General features: G+C 29.3%; 1 protein-coding gene and 1 long non-coding RNA gene across 5 annotated transcripts in view; one reads left to right on the plus strand and one right to left on the minus strand.

Moving 5' to 3' along the window:
- The window catches only part of LOC114936101 (uncharacterized), a 243,057-nt gene that overhangs the window by 183,551 nt on the left and 43,640 nt on the right, over positions 1 to 15,866 (minus strand). The window contains exon 1 of one of the 4 annotated variants that reach the window (XM_029309128.2): positions 216 to 282. The exons of the other annotated variants lie outside the window; for them this stretch is intronic. The gene's annotated coding sequence lies outside the window, so the exon portion shown is untranslated. Of the gene's footprint in view, positions 1 to 215; positions 283 to 15,866 lie in introns of those variants that run through there. 4 annotated transcript variants of the gene reach the window in all.
- Positions 4,218 to 13,518, plus strand: LOC114936103 (uncharacterized). The gene is made up of 5 exons (XR_003820653.2): positions 4,218 to 4,359; positions 4,849 to 5,006; positions 6,197 to 6,315; positions 13,117 to 13,313; positions 13,460 to 13,518. It is a non-coding gene; the product is annotated as an uncharacterized LOC114936103 (long non-coding RNA).

Below are 15,866 nucleotides of genomic sequence, written 5' to 3' on the forward strand. Positions count from 1 at the left end.
TTCTTTCAATATTAATTATTTTTAACGTTAAGAAACAGGTTACTAATAACAATTAAAATAACAATATGTAATATTTAGAGATAGTATAATTAATAATATTGAAGTGAATGATATTAATATTCGTCTGTTAAAACATGATCATTAATGACGCTACGTTAAATTGTCGCAATAAAAAGAACATTGTGAGAACACGATAAATAAATATAAATATTTACCAATCAATGTATGCAGTCACCGCAATTACTCTGTTCGAACGAATCAATCAAGAAAAATCGCGGCTAATTACGCTCATGCGCGTTAATTACTAACACGGTACGGCAATCACTCTACGGTACGGCACTCCCGATACAAATTATACACGCGACTCATTTTGAAACGCGCAAATCGTGAATAACGTGAAATGCAATAATCGTCTGCCTCTACGATCAACACTGCAAATTTTCGTGACACGTTTCAAATGAATATAATACGAAGGATTTGAATATAATGTGTACTTATTTTAGATCAATACATTGGCGACAGTATTTTACTTCGAAATGTAAGCCGGTATGTTGGTATTACGCAAGTGAGAAGAAACTATTAATTATGATGTATCTCTCTCACCTCTCTCTCTCTCTCTCTCTCACATACACACATACATAATGACTCACAATCTGCAAATATCTTATATATAATTGCTTTATAATAATTAATTACGTAATCGCAGAATAAATATCATGAATTATTAACAAATTAATATAATCAATTACTGTAAATATCTTAATTTCGGTCAATTTCGACGCGTGTATTACGAAATGATAGCTCGGTAAATTAAGCGCGGATTGGTGTGAATAGCGGCGATTAGCAACCACGAATATTAAACATAATATCGCGCACACACGATGCAATTTACCATTAATTTAACGCACTAGCATAATCGATTCGACACTCCCGACACTCGCGTTCGCACGTAAATTTAGGTTGCGAGCGGATAAAGCGCGCGGAACTGCCTCGCCGTCGCCTTGGCGATGATGCACTCGGCGGGAAAATGACACTACGCGAGTCAAGCGGGAGACTGTCATGGCGCCTTGACGATGACGCGCTTGGCGGGAAAGTGACACTACGCTAGGCAAGCGAGAAACTGTCATGGCGTGTCGATCACAAATACACATGCAATACGATGCATATTGAATCTGAGTATAAATACCTTGCACCTTGTACGATTAATTATACAATCATGATAATTAGCGCAAAATAAATGCATTTATTACTATTGAATATCTTAATTCAGCACTCCCGACGTGAAATATAATATACGCTCGAAATAGAGAATGTACACGAGCGCTACCATAAATACCGCCAATTAGCGGCAGCGAATGTTAAACATAATCGTACGATCTAATTTAACGCTAATTTAACATACTAGAATAATTGATTCGACACTCCCGGCACTCGCGCGTTCGCGTGAATTTAGATTCCGACCAAAATCCGAATAAAACGTTCGAAATATACGGAAACTATACAGAGCTGTCTCGTCACTCCAACATTCCGAATTCCGACGTCCGACAGTGACAGCTAGTGACACTACGCGAGTCGAGCGAGAACTATCATGATCACGTGATGTCAATCACGTGATATATATATATATATATATATATATATATATGTAAAAAAAAAACGCATGCTGAGCATCGAAATTTTAATAGTTCTATAGATGAGATAAAAAACGCTTGTCGCGTGACAAAAAGCGACACAGTAACAGTAACTAATCAACCTTTTGCTTTTAAAAAGCGGTAAATTAATTGGCCATTGCGTCGCTCTTTGTCTGTGTGAACGATGAAAGCTCAATTAGATACGATGCATCATCACAATGAATGATGCATATGATACATGGATGAACGTTCGTCTATCGAATAATTAATTTCCCGGGAAAAATATTTTATATATAATTATATGTGAAATATGTCTATTTTTATACATAATTATATAAATTTATATATATAATCTATAAGGGTTCATGTCAAATTATATATGATACATATATATATATATTTATATATAAAGAAATATTTATTATATATTTATAAATTTATATAATTATATATAAAAAGCACTTTTAGCTAATTATATATGGACATATTACATATATAATTTTGCGATTATATTATGAAAGCTTAATTAGACACGATGCATCATTACAATGAATGATGCATATAATACATGTGTGGATGAACGTTCGTCTATCGAATGATTAATATCCCGGGAAAAAATTTTATATATATAATTATATGTAAAATATGTCTATTTTTATACATAATTATATAAATTTATATATATAATCTATAAGGGTTCATGTCAAATTATATATGAAACATATATATTTATATATGCAGAAATACTTATTTATTATATATATATATATATAAATTTATATAATTATATATAAAAAGCACTTTTAACTAATTATGTATGGACATATCCCTAACAGCACACGTATCCCAGGATGTCCTGAAGATGTTCGGATGTCTTCTGGATGTCCTCTGGATGTCTCTCGGATGTGTCGTGCTGTTAGGGATTTCATATATAATTTTGCGATTATATGTATAATTGTATATATTTTTATATATAACTTTATATTGTTATATATAAAAATTTTTTTCACGAGTTTACATTACTCCATTATATTATTTCTTGTCATTAATTATATATGTATATTATAAATATCTGGACCATTAATAACAATTATAAATCATAAATGAAGATTATGTTCCACTTAAGAACACACTGCGAGTGCTTAGAATTATCGATTATATCGATTGATCGAAATTTATCTCGATTATAATATACATATATGTATATATTAACAAATATAATATTTGGCATAAAATTATTAACAGCATAAATTTTTATTAATCTTTTCTTTATTATGTCATTCGAGATATAATTATTTTTTTATCTAGAATCTAGAAAATACTTCTGTTTCGCGAGTCGCGAATTGTTGACTTGATTCACGTAGTCACGTTACGCATCTAATTCGCCGTACTTCACGCTGTTAATTCAACATGGCGGTGGGATCGTTTCCATGGGTGTTTCGCGCGTTTTTCGCCGGTCGCAAATGAATGTGAGCGAGTCTCGGGAGTGCCGATTCGAGTGATACTTAGTCACGATGATGTGATGAACAACTATATTAGGGTAAGTTGTCGCAGATATCACGTCAATTTCGATATTCGCGACCGGTATGTTCTTTCCTCCGAACTCAAGATTGCATCCGTGCGATTCACGTCGCGGACGAACACTTTGCTTCGCGTATCAAGCTGGTCTCGATCGAGAAAGGATATTCCTCGAGTTCCTTTGCATTGCATATATCAGACTTCGGAAGGGCCAAGCAATTGTAAGGTATTACATCAGTTTATAGCAAAATCAGAGATCAACAGAGACAGAAAGAAAGGAAGAGGAGAAAAGAGTCTATCCTCTTTAATTTTCTCTCTCCGAATTTTAGTATGGACAATGCATGATGCAATTTTTGACAATACGTGGATAAGATAAATACGGATGTGTAAACAAACTTGAAGCCTGGTATACATATATATATTTTCGCGGTTTTTTACAGTCGAATCATGAGCGAAAGTGATTTGGAAGTGACAAGGAAGTGGGTGAAAGGAAGAACTAAGATCCGATAAAGCAGGATAATGGAAAAAGCAGAGAAGTGATCTCTCTCTTCCCTCGCCTCGATTTCCGCTTTGAAGCAGGAAGTGATGACAGCATATCTAGAGCTGGTATTATTATTTATTATGTCCACGAAAAAAATTGTTTGACAGTTTGTTATAACATCATTTATTATAACAATTATTATACGTTTTAACAGGTGATTCCTCCATTTATATAATATTTACTTGCAATTTCGTTCTGTAAGAATTAATATGCTATCACTTTCTTATTCTTTCTTTAGAGATGTGAATTAAAAAATAACTAAAATCCTTTTCTTTAATTTTTATTTGAAAACTCTTATGTATAGTTGAAAAAACTTATCTATATCAGTTTTGTTTTATTTTACATATGAGTACATATGAGAATAATTTGCAATATAAGAAAACAAAATATATTTTTTTTTTATTTAATTCAAATTTAGAATCTATTCTATGTTTTATGATTCCATGATGAACACTTCAATTTTTATCATTTTATTATATTCTTTTTCTAATTATTACATTTTATATTTTTTAATTCAAGTACATCAATTACATTTAATGCAATGATGTGTGTGCAAAAGGAAGAATTAGGATCTAATGAAGCAGGATAATGGCAAAAGCAAAGAAGTGATCTCCTCTTGCCTACTTTTCATCTATAAAACAGAAAATGATGATAGCATATTCAAAGCTAGTGAGTACTATTATTTATTATTTATGTTTACGAAATAATTGTTCAACAGTTTGTTATAACATCGTTTTTTATAACATAATTCTTGCTTTTTGACAAGTAATTGCTTCATTCATATATTTTATTTTACTTGTGATTTCATTCTGCAAGAATTAATACTATCAATATTTATTCTTTTTTTTACAAGTGTGAATTGAAATAAGAAAAATCTTTTTTTTTTTAATTGAAGAATTTCTTATATATACACATATGCATATTTAAAATTCTTTATATTAATTTTGTTTTATTCTACATATATGCACATATGATCATAATTTTCAATATAACAAAACAAAATATATGTTCTTTTTATTATTTAATTAAATCCAAATTTAAAATGTATCTATATTCCATGATTTCATGATTAATACTTAAATTTTTACCATTTTATCATATTTTTTTCTTACGATTGCATTTTATACTTTTTATTTATATGTATTTTATATATTTTAGTTCAAGTACATCAATTACATTTAATGTAATGACAAGTGTATGAAAGGAAGAACTAGAATCCGATGGAGCAGGATAATGGAAAAAGCAAAGAAGTGATCTCTTCTCGTCCGTTTTTCCTTTATAAAGTAGGAAGTGATGGCAGCATATCTCTAGAGCTAGTGAGTATTATTTATTATTTATGCCCACAAAAAAATTGTTCGACAATTTATTGAATACGTCGCATTAAATGTAATTGATATACTTGAATATTAAATGTAATCGTAACCGAAAAATCCTGTTAGAAAAACTTTCGTAACTAAATTATTTTAAAAGAAATAAATATAACTGAGAGATTGGTAATTAATCACCTAACTATTGTGCTATCATAAAATAACTAGATTTTATTATTTGTTATTAAATTGAAATTTTTTATCAAAAATTCATAGTTTTATTATAACAAAAATATCGCGCAATTTTCAAGGTAATTTGAACATTTCAAAGCAAAAGAGAAGATTCGAAAAAGATGGCCAAAGTTCTGCGTTTCGTTTCGGTGAACCCGAAAGCCTGATCGAGCCGAACTTTGATGCACGAGCGAGATCAGCTTTCGATTTGAGGTTAAAACAACAAATTCTTCTCGTTTCCTGCCTCTTCCTTTCTCGTCGCGGTGGTTATGGCAGCAAGAGTATCTGTTATCGTTATATGATGCGGAAAAATTGACTATAGGTACCCTCCCTCACCATGTTTTTTTCTTCTTTTTACGTCACGGTTGGCGATACACGCTATTTTCAGTATAGAAATATTTTCTTATCACAAGCAGACTTTCTTTTTCAGTAAGATTTTCACAAACATATTCTCTTTTCTGGAAATATTTTTATATGATAAATTATTAAGCACAAATTAAATGCTTGCATTTGATTATTTTATTGCTTTTATTTATTTTAAAATATAATTGTTTATTAATTCTTTTTAATGTTACAAAGTTATTCAGTAAAATATTTATTAAAATATGACCTATAATAATAATTATATATTGATTATTCACTAGATTGTACATTTTATTTCATTCGAAAAATCTACATACAATACATTAATATTGTAGTAATTTTAATTAAATTTTAATATTATGTAATATTAATATACATTAACGTTTTTTTATTTAAATTTATATTATACAATATGTCTGAAGATAAAGTGCAATACTATTCATTATTTCCAAAATTAAATTAGGACATTATGTGATCATATATAGGAATTAAATAAAACAAATCAAAATAATGAAAACAAATTTTATGAAAAATCTTTTTTTAATACGCCAACGAAATATATCTCACTTATGCTAAAATTATTTATATCCATTTTCTCGTTGCAGATTAACCTGGAAAGAATTTAACGATACCATGTTCGATTTTCGTTAACCCATAAAATGCCGTAACATTCGAAGAAAGACGCTTGTTACATGTAAGGCCGCCGCATCGGGAAAAGTATCAGGTGAGTTCCTGCCCAGCGCAGTATGTAATAGATTAACCCATTTTTACGTAATACCTCATGACGTGTCACATATGTCACATTTGCATATCATATGTATGTGTCGTCACTAGTTCCCCGTAGATGCGGAAGTGTAATCAATCAAATCGCGTTGGTCCTTTGGATGTTCCTTGGGGAACAGAATGACGTATGGATAGCTCGATTTAAAAACGAATTATATTGGAACCCCACGCGCTGAAAGTACATTATTTGAATTATTTGCGAGAAAAACGAGTTTGAGAATTTTGTTTAATTTTTACTGTATATACGTTGCATTTTTTCATAGAAAGTAAAATGTATAAAATAATATTTCATGGTTAAAGCATTTAATAAAAAATAAAAGAATAATAACTGATATTTAAAATATACAATTTCTAAATCGAAAATATATAATTGAACATTGGAATTTATATTAAAATTATAATATAGTAAATACTACAAATAATTGTACAAATTATATGTATAATAGATGATAGATTAAATTATAAATACATTTATCAAACTGAATAAGAAAAAAGTAAACAATATAATTCGTTTTTGTATGATATTTTATTAATAGAAGAGCTATTAATATTCGAAACAATTTATTCTCAATTGCTCAATTGCTAATAATAATGCACAATGAAATCAGATGGTTAATAAATCTAGTATCACACATATGCTTCTGTAATTCTAATAATTTTTTTATTATAATACAGAAATGAGAATATAATTAATACAGAAACGAATATAATAATAATACGTCGGTCAACAATTAATTTAATGCGCACGAAATAATACGGATAGTAATGGTTCATCCTTAAGTATCAAATAAAATTACAAATCATATAGAAGTAGGGAAGGAATATATTTACAGTTAACGATGAGTTAGCATTAATCGAATTTGCAATTGATCAGGTATAGGACAATGTCGCCGCCCATTCAATATTTCGCGACAAATTTTTTATACGATTTTATATTATCTCGCATGAGGATGAAAGGAGAAATAGGCTTCGATAATTAGCAGAATTTAAAAGCACCTCTCTTCAGTTTCTTTGCACTACTCACTAGGCAATTATCGGCAAATAAAATCGCGCGATTGGTTAATTTAAAAGCTCTCCATTTTGATTCCTTTTCTTCATTCCCTTATATTCAGGTTGGTAAAATCGATGAACGTCTATAATGGACGTTCATCATGAAAATAATTTCGTTGTGAATTCTATGAGTTTCGTTTTATATGTATATATATATATATGTATATATATATATATATATATATATATATGTATGTATATGTATATGTATATACATATGTATGTATGTATGTATGTATGTATGTATATTACTAGAAATATTTCGTTAAATTACACACGATTTTATTACAGAAATATATATAATTGCTTGTTTAAACTTGTTAATACAATTGTACTTCGTTTTATAAGATGATTCGAGGTCGATTACTCGCTATTATTTTCTTGAATCGATGACTACACATTCATAAAAATTTGTACATAATCTCTGAATTAATACATTTCATATTTTTATATTTTATCGCATTTTTTAAGACTTGAAAAAATTTTTGTAACATTTGGTCTCTATCTTTTAATAAAGTAGATTGCAACATTTTTATTCCAAGTGAATAAAGAAAAATATTTAAAAACTTTTATAATAGAAAAATATAAGCTAGCTTTTTCATTACATTATTGAATATATTAGCTGTGCAAGCTATTTGTTATTTAGTTAACAGAAATAACGAGAAAGTTCTCTCTGTGTTAAAATTATATTGATTCGGTACAATAATTATTACACAGAAGCGTAATACACGTTTCTATTTATTTATATTTATTTCCAAGCACGTATTCTTCTTGCTGTTTGTTTTTCTGCATTGGTGAAATTTTTTAAAAAATATTGCAATGTCCACCAGTATAGTAATAATATATTATACTCTGTATTCTGATAATATCTTAGAAATTTCAGGTGCGTGAAAATATAATCAAAGTAGATGACAGACAATTTGATGGCACTAGGCGTGAACCACGTGGGTACCTCTCTTCTCGCGAGAACTGTATATTTTCCGGTACATGCGCGACGAAGCGGTACTTCATACGGTGCAGAATACACTTTCTATTGTTCTGCTCGCCCTCGCATAATCTGTTTCTCGAAAGACCAGTAGTAATGTCAGTACGTAATGCGGCTCTTTTGTATGCAACGCGCGGCTACCGTTGTCGCGTCGCGCGCGAGATATTTTCCGGAATTTCCGAGTAAAAACGGAGCGCGCGCGAAATCGCGCTCTGATACCGTCGCCTCGCACCAACCGCTCTATATTATGCACGCAATAATTCGCATTCCAACCGCGAAATAACGTGACGGTGTCCAGTCAGTCGCCATTCGCCGCAATAACGATTATTATCACGCGTCGTAAAAACTAGAAGTTAGCAAGCACTTTGGGTAATATGTCTACGATATTATATTTCCGGGCTCGCTCCGGTTTTTTTATTTACTTTTTTTTTTTTGATAACTTTTGCAGCTCGTTAGTGAGCAATGAAAAATGTTGAGACATTAATAATATTTGATTTATAAATATTTGAAAATACTTTTTATTAATTATCAAATCAAAGAAATATATAAGAAAGTTCTAGTATTTATTTAATTTTAAATAGATTCTACTTTTTTAACACACCTTTATATTTTAGATTTATTTATTTCAAGATTTATTTTAAACATCGAAAATTAGTAAGTTACAGACAATAGTGAAAGAATTTCAAAATTTAATATTGAGATAAATATTTTTTGTTCATGAATGATCATGATTTAGAATTCTGAAAAAGAGATATATTGATTAAGCTAATTATGTGTATTTTACAATTTATTTGAGAGTAGAAATATACATTTAACTTGTTTAGTTTTTAAGAATGCAATAAATGCATCGAACTATATCTTGATTTACTGGATAATTTTTCTCTTTAAGAATACTGCGATTCTCACACGAGTTTTCATATTTCATCTTCGGAGGAGTTTCTCTACAATCGAAATAAATTGCGTCCACAAAATGCATTTTCGTTGTGATGTTGGCGACATTGGCTGAGAGATATTTTCTCGAATACGAAAACTTCTGTGATGCTGCTACAAGTGCATTCCCTGCTAGAAATTACGTTAGAAAGCATGACATAATTTCTCTGTTTGCTCCAGATAGTTGACAAATCTACAGCAATATACTGCACAAATTAGATGAATACCGTTAAAAAAAACGTAGATTAAAACAAGAAATGGTTACGATTTTTTTTATTAATTTTATTTTATAAATTCAAAACTTATTGTTAGTTTTACTTCAGTTTAAAGAAATAATAAATGTTTTATTATATAATTAGATTCAAGTGCTAGAGATTGCTTCATATCCGAATGCCTATATATATATATATATATCTTATTAATTAATAGTATTTTAATTCCTTCTGAATTAGTCGTACATTTCAGTCTCTCTCTGTCAGAAAATTTATATTGTAAATTCAGAGATCAAATATTTTTTGTTCTTGTATAAAAACAAATTTAATTGTTAAATTTATTTACAATTAAAAATGTCTCTTTATCATTTATATAAATAATTTTCGATTCCAATATCGGATAAAGATATCTCGTATGTGGATATATTTATGCAAAAATTCAATTTTCGGAAAATTTAATATTAATTTAGAAATGAACAGTTCAATTAACGCACGTCATTCAACATCACTGATTGTATCAGTAGGAGGTTTTTCAATATACGAATTCATCTATTCGTCAATCATCGGCGCTTATATGTATATGTAGTCTATCTCTCGAATCATTTTACCTTATCAATTTACATTATACAGCACACAACCGCAAAATATGCGGTGCACCTTTATGCTACTGGAATGCGAAAGGCCAAAGTATGAGCGGTGGGATAGGTGCTATGGCATTTAGGGTATACAATACCGCAAGTTAAACGATCAGAAACGCGCACATTGATGAGACGTTGGATAATTTTCGAGAGTTTTGTTTATTCTGTTTCAGTTTTGATATAATTCTGACATAGTTATATATTCTCGAAAGGATTCTAATCATAGAATTAAAATATTTTTTAAATTTATTCCACTCGAGAAAGACGTACCGGTATTATATTAGACGCTGATCGATTTTAAAGAGTTTTATTTAATTTACAATGTAATTATTGCAATTTTTGTTAGTATAATTTTGAGAATATCTATTCATTTTTTAAAGAGTTTTAATCATTAGCAGAATTAAAATATTTCGAATTTACGAATTAATGTATTCAGCAGAATTATTTTCTTTTTAGAAAATTGCAACAATATAATATGATATCAATTGTAATCAATTTTAGAAAGATAATAAGTAATTTAAAAAATAATAATTATTTTCTTTTGAAATAATAGATTTACTTTTAATTCGTTCACTTTTGTTATAAATTATATAAAATATTAACAGTGTTATTATTTTAAATAAAATATTAAAATTTTTTATATCAATAGAATCATGTTAGTTATAATTTTTTTTTTTTTTTAATGAATTAGTCACTCTTTTTAATTGTTCTAATATTTTAAATTGATTGTAATAATATTTTAAATTGATAAGTTTATTTGTAAAAAATAAATTTCTCTTTATTTTACCGTGTTACGAAACAAGCTTGATCATTATTAGCATTCGTTTTCCAATTTCCTTCTCTTATACGTTCGTTACGTGATTAGTATAAGAACGAACAAAGCGATAAAAAAAAAGATGAACTCGGTCAACCGATTGAGCGTTTTTACGACAGCGATCGATCGAAGTCCAACGATCACGAACGATACTACGAAGCACTCTTAGTAATGCTGTGAGTTTCACTTCTTTTTTACGCTTGAACAAAGTCCAGAAAGAAATATCCTTTACTTATACAGCGATCAAAAAAATTCGAATGTTTTTTAACATCATCCTTGCCCCTAAAAGTCGCTGTCGTTGTAATTTCTGGTAAGAAAAACGCGTAGCATCGACCGTAAAACTGCAACCTATACCATCTTTTTCTTTCTTGAATGCGAAGAAAACTAGACGGGACACGAAGGACAAGGAGAAAGTTTACTCGAGCGAAGGTTTTCCGCAGGGATCACGAAGGTAGCTTTTCTTTTTGAGATCCACGCGAGATCCTTGCTCTTGAAGATCCACACGGCGCGTTGCTTCTTTATCTTGAAATCAAATCTTCAAAGATAACGCTGTTCCTTTATACTCGTGATCTCACGTATCTCGTATAGGACTAGAGTACCACGTCAAAGTCATAGCAAAGTCGAATTGAACACGCAACGAATCATGGTTTTTACAGTATGAATGCTATTAAGTTTTGGCAGCAAAGTATTTTTTTTTAAATTACAATAGCTAATTAATCTTTCATAACATTAAGTTTTTAATAGGAAATTTTTACATTTTATTTTCTAATATAACGTGCAATTAAATCGCTTCCGAAAAAATATACTAACTTTTTGTGGCACGTCACAGTTTCTGAAAATTTATTTCTATTATGGAATTTTATAGTTCCTCAATAGTTCTACTCTATATTAGTTTTTACATGTTTCTGGCATGTTTCAATAAAATTTGTAATTATATTTTTAAACGATATTTTAATCTCGTTGCGATTATCTCATTTTTATGAATTATGCGATGCTAACTATTTAATTCTATGAGTTTTCTTTGTCTCATTTGATATTACTATAGAATATAATTTATTTGGGGCAAATGCAATTTTTTGGGTCAATTATATATCTTCATATTTATAATCAGAATAATATAAATAATTATTGACTTGATAGTTTAAACAAATAGTTCTAGATTTAATCAAAGAAAATGCCTAAGGACAAATTAATATGCAGTTTTACGCAGCGTGTGTTACTTTATCCTACATTTTCCGTATCAGTAATAGCAGAATTTAAAAAATTTATAATTCTACAGTTCTAAAAAGAATTTTTCCTTCTAAAAATATATTAATTAAACTAAAAAAAATATAAGCTAAAATAAAAACAACCTAATATTATCTATAGATATTGAAATTATAGATGTCAGTCTCGATTTTCGAGAATTATACTTATTTTAAAGCTACATATATCTTTTTGAAGAAATCTCCTTCGAGTTTTAATTAATTATTAATACATTGAAAAAGCTATTGATTTAAAATAAATATGTATTTCAAATAGTGTCATTAACACCATTTATTTAAAACAAATATTTATCTGTTTTGAGAAAGTTTTTCTTATATCAAATAAAAGTATTTTTTCACGGCAAATTAGTATTATTAATTTTAAACAAATAGTGTTAATGGCACTATTGAAATAGATATTGATTTGAAATCAATAGCTTTTTTGCAGTGTATTGAGTCATTTATAATTTCGCGCGCGCTATTAGAATGAAGTTGCCGCTGTTTGAACAGCGACTAGCTTCACCCATTACCGCGAGTATACAGGCAGTTCGAGCTGCATCCCGCTGCGACTAATTAGTAAGCATAATTGTTTCTAATATTTGTATTGTAATATTTATCAATCGCAAATCGTAATTTCCACGTATGTAGTCGTAATTGTTCGAAACGAAACACATATTTTGCGAGAAATTCGACGCAAAATCTCTTGCCAACAAGCAACATAACCCAACCTAATCTGTTTTCGCGCGCGCGAGAATCTATTGCGATTCGTGAATACATCGTTAATTCCAGCTTACATATTTATATTGTGTATATTATAATGCGAAATAATAAGATTATTCTAATATATGTGTGTATTTTATTTGTTACAGATTGCGATATACAGTGCGATTCACGCGTCGTGTCGGGAGTGTCGTGTAAAGTTTTATTATGCGTCGGGAGTGCCGTGTAAAGTGTCGGGCGATCGTAATTATTCGTGTTTTCGCGAGTGTCGTGAGTGCTACGAAGGACCAAAAGAGGAGGAGGAGGCCTGGGAAGAGGCATCGGGCGACAGCGGGGCAACTATGAGGTACGCAAAATAAAAAATATTTTTCCTAACTGCATTGTTTATGAGATATTCCAAATCGTTAACAGACTTTCAAAACACTCTGTATATATGTATTTTATACGTATACACGTACATGTATATACATAATTCGAATATTTTGTTTTCAGATCCATGTGCCTGTGTATTCCAACTCCGCTTTTGCAGTTGTATCGGTGCTGTTGTATCGGTGAGTGAGAAATCAGTGAGTTGTTTATTTTATAATATTTCTATAGCGGGATATTTCTATAATAGGGATGTGTAAAGCGTTTCAGTTCGTGAAATAACACCATAAATAATTGAGAGTTCTGGTTTTATTTTCACGATTGTTTTAGAGTTCTTAATAAATCAAACAAATAACTTTGACGATTAAACCAAAGAAAATGTCTAAGGACAAACTGATACATTTTTCTTATAAATATATAATAATTATTCTTTAAAAGATTTATAGTTCTACAAAAGTTTTACAAATAAGAAATGTTAATTATGTACGTATGTATCAAAAATTTATATATGTGTATATACATATTTTTGAAATAGCGTTTTTATATAGAGATTAGCTGGCTTATTTTTGCTCACGGAAATCACTTCATGCTTGTCTGTTATGGAAAAGTAGATATAATCTAAAGACACATATATATTTATATATTTGTGTATCTATGTTTGTGTATGTTTACGTGTATATGTGTATTTATGTTTGTGTGCGTTTGTGTATGTGTGCCTTTGATTATACTTTTGCACAATAGATGAAGATAAACCGAAGTGATTTCCCGAGAGCGAAAATGTAGCAGCTATGTATATAAGAAATTATTTCAAAAATATATGTACTCACAATTAGTTTGGGGATTGATTAGTGTCAGGGAACTGTGATCAACAAGGCGGTTCTCCCAGGTCTGTAATCAGGAGATTAGACATATAATTTTTGGTAGTGTGGGGAGGCAACTCCCCATCAATTAAGTGAAGACAAATTATAATGAGCTGTAAGCGTGGCAAATGTCAGACGAGAACAGCTGATCAGCTGTCCTGGCGGCTCGAATTCAGATTTTCTAATTTCGAGACAACTGCTTTTGATCACGGCGGTACACTGCAGTAAAATTATGTAAAACTACGTAAATAATAAGTGTAATTTTAAATTAAACTAAATAAACATCAGCAAATCTCTTACTTAAAATCAAAGTAAAATACCACTCGATTTTTGACAATTTTGTTTATTACGAAATAATTCTGTTATAGCTCTGAGCATATATAAAATGCCTTTCCAAATTTTTTTATTCGAAAATTAAACTAGTGAAAATAAAGTCAGAATTGTCAACTATTTATAATCTTCCACGATATGTTATGCTCTTTACATACATTTTTTATAACAAGATGTTTACTTGTTTACTTGTCATTTAATTATGTGTAGACTAATTTATAATTTAAATAATTCTTATAATTTTATCATATTTTAAAAATGCAACACGGTTAAGATACTTGTGTTGCTAAATGATATTTCATTGCTAACAACGTTTAAAACTTGCGTTTTACAAGAGTTACCGAAAAAGTCATATTTATAACAAATCAAAATATAATTAAATAATCAAGATTAATCAAAATTAATATATTCTATTATATATACTTTTTACTATAAAATATAAGAAACTTTATTAACTGATTTGTCACCCAACTTTATTAACTGATTTGATATATTTTAAATTACAAATTAAAAGGCTATTTGAAATTCTTTTTAATTTGCTCCAAAAATTTCTGAAACATTTTTATATGTAAATGAGTTTTTTTTTAAATTCTTTTTTTAATTCAATGACTGTTTTCTCTTTTTTGAATATAATATTTCGATTGGCACAAGAATGTCGATTTAAATTTGTGATATATCGAAATCGATTTGGCAATGTAACGGTAACGTCTTGTTGTCTACACCGGATGTGCATATAGCGACGATGCAGTCGCCAAACATTTTGCACTAAATCGCATCGCGTGCACACATTTCAAGCACCCACAAGCGTAAGTATAATTGCAACTACTAATTTCTCATAGCAAAGCAATTCGCGGTCAGTCGGTCGGTTTGACTTTACTTTGTATGTATGCATGTGTGTAACTGGCAACTCTGTTACATTTATCCGCATTAGAGGTCTGACTCTTCACTGCTATAATAATAATCAATTATCTATTACGAATTATCTTCTGTATAACTTTAGCCTTTTCCATAAATTAAATATCAAATTAATAATGGTTCCCCAGTTTTAATTTTTCGCAATGTCTTTTTGCGATTTTTTTAAATTGATTTGCTTCAATGGATACAATTTTTCGAAAAAGCTACGCAATTATCACGAATTTGCAATTGTGTTTACAAATAATATTTTATCTATAAAGAGAATTATTAATACGGCTAATTGGAATAACTGTAGAGTGGAATAAACATAATGTTATGTTATTTTTTATTGATAAACTTAATAATTAAAAAAAATAAAATAAAGACTAATTTCTTTATCAGTAATTTTTATGGATTATAAAAATATTGATATACATTTATTAGCTATT

Source organism: Nylanderia fulva, unplaced genomic scaffold, assembly GCF_048542155.1.
Source record: "Nylanderia fulva isolate GAGA-0341 unplaced genomic scaffold, ASM4854215v1 Scaffold19, whole genome shotgun sequence".
Taxonomy (NCBI): Eukaryota; Metazoa; Arthropoda; class Insecta; order Hymenoptera; family Formicidae; genus Nylanderia; species Nylanderia fulva.